Source organism: Oncorhynchus tshawytscha, linkage group LG22 (assembly GCF_018296145.1).
Source record: "Oncorhynchus tshawytscha isolate Ot180627B linkage group LG22, Otsh_v2.0, whole genome shotgun sequence".
NCBI classification, from domain to species: domain Eukaryota; kingdom Metazoa; phylum Chordata; class Actinopteri; order Salmoniformes; family Salmonidae; genus Oncorhynchus; species Oncorhynchus tshawytscha.
Genome location: NC_056450.1, coordinates 41690699 through 41702271, shown reverse-complemented (window position 1 = coordinate 41702271; position 11573 = coordinate 41690699). Strand labels below are relative to the sequence as shown.

Sequence of the window (11573 nt, the reverse complement as noted above, 5' to 3'; positions counted from 1 at the left end):
TAGAAATGGCAAGCACATTGGATTTCCTGTGTGGTTTTTATTTTCCTGGATCTTAAACCCAAGGATATACTGCTCAATTAAAAAATGTAAAAATGTGTTGTCCTGTGAGATTTTGTAAACAGAGATTAAAGGCTTCCAATAGTGTATAAAAAAAAAGTGTATAATGGAAAGTCAAATATGACTTTACCATTACAAATAAAGTGTATTACAACGAATGCCCCTTGCTTAGATAGGCTTTGTCCTCGTTTGCTACACTAGTGTCAAATGTGGGTCTCGAGGCTACCAAAGACACGTGACAATAGAACTCTAGGATGGTCATAGTTCTATTTAATTCTACATGTGCATGCCTCTCTGGTGGCCTCACAGGCGCCATCCCACTTCTGACACCAATGTCTCATATGCACGGCAACTGCTGGGAAGTAGTCCTCCATAGGAATGAATGGAATTCTACAGTATTTCAATTACATTTTTTCAAGGATAAAATTACATGTATTTAAATATTTTTGTAATGGGGACAGTAACAGTAGAACTTTCCAGAAATTATACTTTAAGGAAAAGGTTGTATATATTTGTATGTTTAGCTCACATAATATTTCTTACACAAGCATTTTGCTACACCTGCAATAACATCTGCTATATATTTGTATGTGACCAATAACATTGTACTTGATTTAAAAGTATGCATTAAGGTGTCTGGAATAGAATAAACACGTTAAAAAAAATGTAGATATTAATAAATGTATTTCAATAACATCAAAATACATTTTTACAACGGTGGAGGAGTGTCAAGATGGAGGCTTCAAAACAGCGCCTCCTATTAGTCACATCTAGTATATATATATATAAATCATTGTTAGGTAAACTAGTAACAAGCCTACCTAAGCAAGACTTGTTACAAAACAATGCCAGGTTAGACCTATCAATAAAGTTCCAAAATCTGATGCAGGAACGGGTTCATGTATTTCTCCATCAAAGACTAGCTTTTAGAGACGTTGAAGGATAGATCAGACATGTTATAGAAAGATATTGTAAAGTGGACTTTGGGAAAAGGGGGAAACACTACTCAATTTTTCTCGATTACGTCACTCAGGACGGATTTGCGGAAGAACAGAAAAAGGACATGAAAAACAAAATCCCTCGTTTTTGTCGAGATCAGAAAATAATTTGTGTGAACAACTTTTGTTATATCGTGATTACAATACAATTATTTTTTGAACGACAAAACGAGGGAATATTTTGATTTTATTAATATGACTTCTGTACGAATTCCCTCATACCTCCCACTTTTCCAACACCCGGGGTGCCTATAACATTTCAATTGAACCTGTGCTACATTGCGGGAAACGATTTCTCCAAAACGTTATTCTATGTACTTGAACAAAGGGTGTAATTCATTATGCCAATGTTGTTGCAAAATATATCTTAAACGGAAACAAACGGAACGAAGCAAACCCCTCCGTTGTTTTTTTAAAAATATTTTAATTTAATTTACATAATGGTCGTTCAGTACAACACTGTTTCCGTTATATGTTTTCGTGATGAACGCAGCCCCCGGATGTGGGAGGGATTGACAGCCAACCAGGACCGCTTCTAGTTTAGCTAGTTTACTACGTGCTCTTTATTTATTTTATTTTATTTATTGAGTGCTCAACCAAAAGGAAGCTAGCGTGTGTACTGTTGCTTTTTTTTTTTTTGTTGTTGGTATGCGAACAAACATAGATACCTTTTTTCAAAATCGAAAGATCAACTGTGCCCAAAGTAGCTCAACGGTAAGAATTGCATTTGGATAGTATATTTCCTATATCCCCCCCCGGAGTGGCATGGTAGTATGCTTCTCCACCCGGCCTTGGATTAGAGAGCTAATGTTAGTGAATGGGTGGATGGTGTTAGCTAATCTAGTAACCCACTAACCCAACATAGAGAATGTGTTTCCCTTTTTGATACGGTAAGCAAGAGATTATCCGCTTTACCGTTTTGTCTTCCTATCTTTATTTTATAGACAGCTAGTGGGAGATTGCTTATAGGTTGGTTTTATAACGTTTTTAAAAAAAAAAAAATTAAAAAAGCCAATTCATTATGGCCCGGTTAACGTTAACTAAAATATAGCTAAACTTACTTAGCTAGCTAACTATTTAACTAGATAAACGTCTCAAATTTAATATCCAACTAACATGGACCCCGGTGAGTTGAGTAATACTGGATTTGCTGTAAATGGAACCGGTGATTTATATCTAACTACCTAGCTAGTTAACGTCAGTTGTTGTCGATGTTTGTCAAAACAAATGTTTTATCTACTTTTTATATATATATATATATATATATATATATATAACACTAAGTCATGTTAAGGTCCCCCTGATCAAAGATTCGTTATGTTCTTTAGCCAGCTAGTTAAACAAAATCGGATATAGGTCTGATTTATTTTGCCTTGCTTTGGACCCTTTTACATGAATCTAGTTCCTGTTAGCTATTTAACTGATCAGCTGATGCCAGTACTAGCCAGGTTAGAATGTCATGCCTTTGCCATTTAAGAAGAACAGCTCAAACGTATTATATATTGAGTCCAGTGAGGCCAACCCACACATACAGTAAGTCTGTGGGCCAAACAAGCCCTTTATTCCACAACACGAGTTACAAAGGATTCTGGTCACTATAATGGAAATAAGCTACTTCTCATACAGACTGGATGCAAGATTTAGTGATGTAGATCGCAACACATAGCATGGATATGCCTGCAATTTCCTCCAAAAACCAACACACATTTAGCATCGTGTTTTTAAAAGGGAGTTGTTTCATTATGTTGTCATCAAAAAGATAGGCATCACTGACTCTGACAAGGGCTGACTTAGTGACTATAGAGGATATCATAAATCAAATGTGTGGTTCATTATTAGGCATGTCACACATCCAATCCTGCATCCCAAGTGGCGCAGCGTTCTAAGGCACTGAATCTCAGTGTCCCTACAGACCCTGGTTCGATTCCAGGCTCTATCACAACCGGCCGTGATCGGGAGTCCCATAGGGCGGCGCACAATTGGCCCAGCGTCGTCCTGGTTTGCGTTTGGCTGGCGTAGGCCATTGTCATTGTAAATAAGAATTTGTTCTCAACTGACTTGCCTAGTTAAGTAAAAAATATGTCCAACCTTCATTTGAGCTCATTTGAGGGTGTGGATTAGCGGCCTAGCTAGCGACCTAGCTAGTGTCAACAAGTTCATTGTGTGTATAGGCCTAAAACTTGTGCTATTGACAGTCTTACTGCTTCAGGCAAGCTGTGGGTGGAGCTGACCATTAACTTACAGTAATTGTTTGAATGTTGTTGACCCAGAAAAATGACTCCCTCAATTAGGCAACTCAAAGATCAACATATGTTTGTGGTGGTTACCAGTGATGTAGTGGTAATAAAATTGGTGGGTAAAGTCTGATTGCCGGTCGTGGTGGAAAAAAAGTAACGCTTTTTATGGGTGGGGGGCACACTGTCCCAGAGGGGGGCACACTGTCCCAGGGGGTAAACTGTCCCAGAAGGGGGAGAGGAAAAGGTGGGGTAAACTGTCCCAGAGGGAGGGAGAGGAAAAGGTGGGGTAAACTGTCCCAGAAGGGGGGGGCGCACAAACTGTCCCAGAGGAAGAGAGAGGAAAAGGTGGGTAAACTGTGTTTACTTGCGTTTACCCTCCATTACTGGCTAGTTTCTATCCATGGTACCAGAGAGGATGGGCCTACTTCTCCTTTCAGGCATGTTGAGAGCAGTTTAACTAGTTGATCTTCGTGTCTTGTGATCTCTGTCCCAATACGTTGTTCAACTTTCACTTCCATTGTCCCTGCTCTCGCACACTCACTCTTCTGTCGCCGAATGACATTCTTCGCTAAGCTGCTGCTTCCACATGTGGAAAGGGCCCACAATAGGGTTTGTAAATCAGCACTGTACACTATCAACATAATGCACAGTAAGCATCCCATTGAGGAAAATACTGTGTTTCTGTCTCAAATGGTACCAGGGCCCTATGGGTAGTGCACTACTTTTGACCAGGGCCCTATGGGGAGTGCACTACTTTTGACCAGGGCCCTATGGGTAGTAAACAATCTAGGGAAAAGGGTGCAATTTGGTTGGCCGCTGCCCATTTAGTTAATTAATTGGATGCTTTTGCTTCAGAGGTCTATTCCAAAATGTTAAATTAGAGAGCTGAGCTAAGCAGGGTGTGTTTGTGTGTGTGTGTGTGTGCACACAGAGGTTTCAGCAGCTGTGTTTACCTCGGAGCTTGTACCTCCTGTGTCATGTTACTTTGTTAACATTGATTGTACACAAGGAGGAAGGCCTTGGTTGTGGGACAGCTGATAGGACTGAAAGGGAAACCATCTACTCAGCATTTAGGCCGGAGCACAGTAGGGCACGCTAGCTGCCTGGCAGTCTTGTTTACCCTATTCCCTATATACTGCATTAGTTTTGACCTGGACCCACAGGGGGAATAGGTTGAGTAATTTCATTTCACGCGTATAGCCTTTGTGCAGCTGCTCAGTATATAGTGTATATAAATGCAACATACAATTTTCAAAGATTTGACTGAGTTTATAAGGAAATCAGTCAATTTAAATATTTATTAGGCCCTAATTTATGGATTTTTATATAACTGGGAATACAGATATGCATCTGTTGATCACAGATACCTTTAAAATGTTAGGGGGGTGGATCAGAAAACCAGTCAGTATCTGGTGTGATCACCATTTGCCTCATGCAGCGCCACATCTCCTTCTCATAGAGTTGATCAGGCTGTTGATTGTGGCCTGTGGAATGTTGTCCCTCTCCTCTTCAATGGCTGTGTGAAGTTGCTGGATATTGGCAGGAACTGGAACACGCTGTCGTACACGTCGATCCAGAGCATCCCAAACATGCCGAATGGGTGACGTGTCTGGTGAAGGTGCAGGCCATGGAAGAACTGGGACATTTTCAGCTTCCAGGAATTATGTACAGGTCCTTGCGACATGGGGCCGTGCATTATCATGCTGAAACAGGATGTGAATGCGGTGGATGAATGGCACAACAATGGGCCTCAGGATCTCGTCACGGTATCTCTGTGCATTTAAATTGCCATCGATTTAAATGCAGTTGTGTTTTGTTGTCCGTAGCTTATGCTGCCCGTACCATAACCCCACCGCCACCATGGGCACACTGTGCACAACGTTGACATTTATTCCTTTACACTTGTGTGTATAAGGTAGTTGTTGTGAAATTGTTAGGTTAGATATTACTGCATGGTCGGAACTAGAAGCATAAGCATTTCGCTACACTCGCATTAACGTCTGCTAACCATGTGTATGTGACAAATAAAATTAGATTTGATCAGCAAACTGCTTGCCCACACAACGCCTGTCATCTGCCCGGTACAGTTGAAAGCGGAATTCATCTGTGAAGAGCTCACTTCTCCTGCGTGCCAGTAGCAATCGAAGCATTTGAAGTTGATTTACGACGCCAAACTGCAGTCCCGTCAAAACCCCGGTGAGCCCGACGAGCAAGCAGACGAGATTCCCTGAGACAGTTTCTGACACTTTGTCTATAAATTATTTCATCAGTTGTCCGGGTGGCTGGTCTCAGACGATCCCGCAGGTGACGAAGCCAGATGTAGATGTCCTGGGCTGGTGTGGTTAAACGTGGTCTGCGGTTGTGAGGCCGGTTAGATGTACTGCCAAATTCTCTGAAAACAACATTGGATGCCGCTTAATGTAGAGAAATGAATACAAAATTATCTGGCAACAGCTTTGGTGGATAAAGCTACAGTCAGCAGGCCAATTGCACGCTCCCTCAACTTGAGACATCTGTGGCTTTGTGTTGTGTGACAACTGCACATTTTAGAGTGGCCTTTTATTGTCCCCAGTACAAAGTGAACCTGTGTAATGATCATGCTGTTTAATCAGCTTCTTGATATGCCACACCTGTCAGGTGGATGAATTATATTGGCCAATGAGAAATGCTCACTAACAGGGATGTAAATAAATTTGGTCACAAAAATTGACTGAAATACGCTCTTTTTTTTTTGTGTGTATCGAACATTTCTGGTATCTTTTTAAAAAGTTTTTTATTATTTCAGCTTATGAAACATGGGACCATGTTGTGTTTGTATATTTTTGTTCAGTGTATATTTGTCTGGGTTACGCTGTCTGTGTGTTTATCTGCATCCATTATGGAACTGAGAGACCATTGAAAGTGAATCAACTGATCTCTGTATAAGTGTCTGGGACATTTAATTAAAATTAACATTTAATAATAGCAGAACTGTCTCTTTTAGGTCTAGGGATCATAGTTCATATAGCCCACTCTTTATTATCCTGAGTAGTGATAATTTTGGCAGCTATTTTAATTATTTGTCTTTAATATACCTTTTTAGTCTTTGGTCATATTTGAGTCATTTCATCCTGTTTTTTCATCCATCAGTTGACTAAAATTGGACAAGTTTTGTTTAGTTTGTCACTGACATTTTAGTCACAGTCAAAAAAACAAAAAAAAAGATTCTATAAAATAATGAATATTTAGGCTACTTCCATTGTGATCATTCAGATATCCTTGTCCAACTCGGCCTACTATCCCCTAATATACCTTAGTTGGCAACGTGATATTGTGGCAGATGGTAACCAGTGCCAGCCATAATTAACCATATAATTATAAAGCCTTGGTAAGAAGGGGACCAATAGAAAGCTCTGATTTTTCTCTCCGTCATAACGGTCAATGGGGGTGAATGTTTCCTAAAAAAGGGGGAAAATTGGAGCTTTACGAAAATGACAGAAATATTACTGTACTCTTAATAAGTCAACAAATAGTATTTTTTTTCCCCCTATATGTGTATGTACAGTATATGTGTGTGATGGGATGGATAGACATTATGAACAGTATGTGGATACAATGTATATGTGTAGAATACATAGAATGTAGTATATGGATGGAATATATAGTATATGTGTAGAATACATGGATAGAATGTAGTATATGGATAGAATATGTAGTATATGGATAGTATATGAGTAGAATACATGGATAGAATATGTAGTATATCTGTAGAAAATGTGGGAAGCATAGTATATGTACAGCAAGGATGGACTTGACTAGAATATATTATATACATATGAAATGAGTAGAACCGTATGTAAACATTACTAAAGGGACCAGTGTTCCATTACTAAAGGGACCAGTGTTCCGTTACTAAAGGGACCAGTGTTCCGTTACTAAAGGGACCAGTGTTCCGTTACTAAAGGGACCAGTGTTCCGTTACTAAAGGGACCAGTGTTCCGTTACTAAAGGGACCAGTGTTCCGTTACTAAAGGGACCAGTGTTCCGTTACTAAAGGGACCAGTGTTCCGTTACTAAAGGGACCAGTGTTCCGTTACTAAAGGGACCAGTGTTCCGTTACTAAAGGGACCAGTGTTCCGTTACTAAAGGGGCCAGTGTTCCGTTACTAAAGGGGCCAGTGTTCCGTTACTAAAGGGGCCAGTGTTCCGTTACTAAAGGGGCCAGTGTTCCGTTACTAAAGGGGCCAGTGTTCCGCCCAGTGTTCCGTTACTAAAGGGACCAGTGTTCCGTTACTAAAGGGACCAGTGTTCCGTTACTAAAGGGACCAGTGTTCCGTTACTAAAGGGACCAGTGTTCCGTTACTAAAGGGACCAGTGTTCCGTTACTAAAGGGACCAGTGTTCCGTTACTAAAGGGACCAGTGTTCCGTTACTAAAGGGACCAGTGTTCCGTTACTAAAGGGACCAGTGTTCCGTTACTAAAGGGACCAGTGTTCCGTTACTAAAGGGACCAGTGTTCCGTTACTAAAGGGACCAGTGTTCCGTTACTAAAGGGACCAGTGTTCCGTTACTAAAGGGACCAGTGTTCCATGTCTATGTACAGGGATGATAGCTAGCTGGCTATGACTATCCAACAGAGAGGGATGCTAGGTTAGCTAGCTGGCTATGACTCTCCAACAGAGAAGGATGCTAGGTTAGCAAGCTGGCTATGACTCTCCAACAGAGAAGGATGCTAGGTTAGCAAGCTGGCTATGACTCTCCAACAGAGAAGGATGCTAGGTTAGCAAGCTGGCTATGACTCTCCAACAGAGAGGGATGCTAGGTTAGCTAGCTGGCTATCCAACAGAGAGGGATGCTAGGTTAGCTAGCTGGCTATCCAACAGAGAGGGATGCTAGGTTAGCTAGCTGGCTATCCAACAGAGAGGGATGCTAGGTTAGCTAGCTGGCTATCCAACAGAGAGGGATGCTAGGTTAGCTAGCTGGCTATCCAACAGAGAGGGATGCTAGCTGGCTATGGCTATCCAACAGAGAGGGATGCTAGGTTAGCTAGCTGGCTATGACTCTCCAACAGAGAGGGATGCTAGGTTAGCTAGCTGGCTATCCAACAGAGAGGGATGCTAGCTGGCTATGGCTATCCAACAGAGAGGGATGCTAGGTTAGCTAGCTGGCTATGACTCTCCAACAGAGAGGGATGCTAGGTTAGCTAGCTGGCTATGGTTTTACTAAAAGGGGTGTTACTACTAGATGCAGGCAAGAATGTGCAAGGCAGTATTGAATGTGTCCTAGTCTGTCCATGTGTCTCGACCTGTGTGCTTGTTGTAGCAACCTCATGATGGGTATAGATAAACTTCTAGTATCATGAAGTAGCCTAAACCTATCGATGTTATATTTAACTGGGTGAATGGAATATGAATGCTGTAATAAATAATAGAAATAAGACCATGCTCAAGAAAACAATCGCCCTCCCTCATTTTAAGAGGCACTGACCACCACTACCGGTATATATGACAGCATTCAGTGATAATAATATTATTATTATAGATAATACTGACATGGTGTTCCCTCCTCCCCCCCAGTCAGATAATACTGACATGGTGTTCCCTCCTCCCCCAGTCAGATAATACTGACATGGTGTTCCCTCCTCCCCCAAGTCAGATAATACTGACATGGTGTTCTCCCCCCAAGTCAGATAATACTGACATGGTGTTCTCCCCCCCAGTCAGATAATACTGACATGGTGTTCTCCCCCCCAAGTCAGATAATACTGACATGGTGTTCCCTCCTCCCCCCCCAGTCAGATAATACTGACATGGTGTTCCCTCCTCCCCCAGTCAGATAATACTGACATGGTGTTCCCTCCTCCCCCAAGTCAGATAATACTGACATGGTGTTCTCCCCCAAGTCAGATAATACTGACATGGTGTTCTCCCCCAGTCAGATAATACTGACATGGTGTTCCCTCCTCCCCCAGTCAGATAATACTGACATGGTGTTCCCTCCTCCCCCAGTCAGATAATACTGACATGGTGTTCCCTCCTCCCCCAAGTCAGATAATACTGACATGGTGTTCTCCCCCAAGTCAGATAATACTGACATGGTGTTCTCCCCCAAGTCAGATAATACTGACATGGTGTCCCCCCAGTCAGATAATACTGACATGGTGTCCCCCCCCAGTCAGATAATACTGACATGGTGCTCCCACCTCCCCCAGTCAGATAATATTGACAAGGTGTTCCCCCCCAGTCAGATAATACTGACATGGTGTTCCCCCCCCAGTCAGATAATACTGACATGGTGTTCCCCCAGTCAGATAATACTGACATGGTGTTCCCTCCTCCCCCCAGTCAAATAATACTGACATGGTGTTCCCTCCTCCCCCAGTCAAATAATACTGACATGGTGTTCCCCCCCCCCAGTCAGATAATACTGACATGGTGTTCCCTCCTCCCCCCAGTCAAATAATACTGACATGGTGTTCCCTCCTCCCCCAAGTCAGATAATACTAACATGGTGTTCTCCCCCAAGTCAGATAATACTGACATGGTGTTCCCCCCCCCCAAGTCAGATAATACTGACATGGTGTTCCCTCCTCCCCCCGGTCAGCCTGGCCCTTCTGCTGTTGTTTTTCCTCTCTCTTCACACATCACGACACAGAGGTATTAATATGCTGACGATGGATGATTTGGTCCTGGCCTGGTGTTAATCCACTGGATTCTGCTGTCTCACAATATTGTAGTTGAATGATTTCAGGAGGATTTGGGATAGTGGTAGTCAAATCAAATAAAAATCAAATCAAATTTTATTTGTCACATACACATGGTTAGCAGATGTTAATGCGAGTGTAGCGAAATGCTTGTGCTTCTAGTTCCGACAATGTATTAATAACCAACAAGTAATCTAACTAACAATTTCAAAACTACTGTCTTATACACAGTGTAAGGGGATAAAGAATATGTACATAAAGATATATGAATGAGTGATGGTACAGAGCAGCATAGGCAAGATACAGTAGATGGTATCGAGTACAGTATATACATATGAGATGAGTATGTAAACAAAGTGGCATAGTTAAAGTGGCTAGTGATACATGTATTACATAAGGATGCAGTAGATGATATAGAGTACAGTATATACGTATGCATATGAGATGAATAATGTGGGGTATGTAACATTATATTAGGTAGCATTGTTTAAAGTGGCTAGTGATATATTTTACATCATTACCCATCAATTCCCATTATTAAAGTGGCTGGAATTGAGTCAGTGTCAGTGTGTTGGCAGCAGCCACTCAATGTTAGTGGTGGCTGTTTAACAGTCTGATGGCCTTGAGATAGAAGCTGTTTTTCAGTCTCTCGGTCCCAGCTTTGATGCACCTGTACTGACCTCGCCTTCTGGATGATAGCGGGGTGAACAGGCAGTGGCTCGGGTGGTTGTTGTCCTTGATGATCTTTATGGCCTTCCTGTGACATCGGTTGGTGTAGGTGTCCTGGAGGGCAGGTAGTTTGCCCCCGGTGATGCGTTGTGCAGACCTCACTACCCTCTGGAGAGCCTTACGGTTGAGGGCGGTGCAGTTGCCATACCAGGCGGTGATACAGCCCGCCAGGATGCTCTCGATTGCGCTTCTGTAGAAGTTTGTGAGTGCTTAAGGTGACAAGTCGAATTTCTTCAGCCTCCTGAGGTTGAAGAGGCGCTGCTGCGCCTTCTTCACGATGCTGTCTGTGTGAGTGGACCAATTCAGTTTGTCTGTGATGTGTATGCCGAGGAACTTAAAACTTGCTACCCTCTCCACTACTGTTCCATCGATGTGGATAGGGGGGTGTTCCCTCTGCTGTTTCCTGAAGTCCACAATCATCTCCTTAGTTTTGTTGACGTTGAGTGTGAGGTTATTTTCCTGACACCACACTCCGAGGGCCCTCACCTCCTCCCTGTAGGCAGTCTCGTCGTTGTTGGTAATCAAGCCTACCACTGTTGTGTCGTCCGCAAACTTGATGATTGAGTTGGAGGCGTGCGTGGCCACGCAGTCGTGGGTGAACAGGGAGTACAGGAGAGGGCTCAGAACGCACCCTTATGGGGCCCCAGTGTTGAGGATCAGCGGGGTGGAGATGTTGTTGCCTACCCTCACCACCTGGGGGCGGCCCGTCAGGAAGTCCAGTACCCAGTTGCACAGGGCGGGGTCGAGACCCAGGGTCTCGAGCTTGATGACGAGCTTGGAGGGTACTATGGTGTTGAATGCCGAGCTGTAGTCAATGAACAGCATTCTCACATAGGTATTAGTCTCCACATCCTGTCTGTCTCCAGAGAGAC

General features: G+C 42.8%; 1 protein-coding gene across 1 annotated transcript in view; it reads left to right on the top strand.

Annotated features, from left to right (window-relative positions):
- The first annotated feature begins 1553 nt into the window (after positions 1-1553).
- LOC112222310 (dnaJ homolog subfamily C member 5-like) overlaps positions 1554-11573 on the top strand; it is a 32319-nt gene continuing 22299 nt past the window's right edge. The window contains exon 1 of the mRNA XM_042304304.1: positions 1554-1769. The gene's annotated coding sequence lies outside the window, so the exon portion shown is untranslated. The remainder of the gene's footprint in view (positions 1770-11573) is intronic.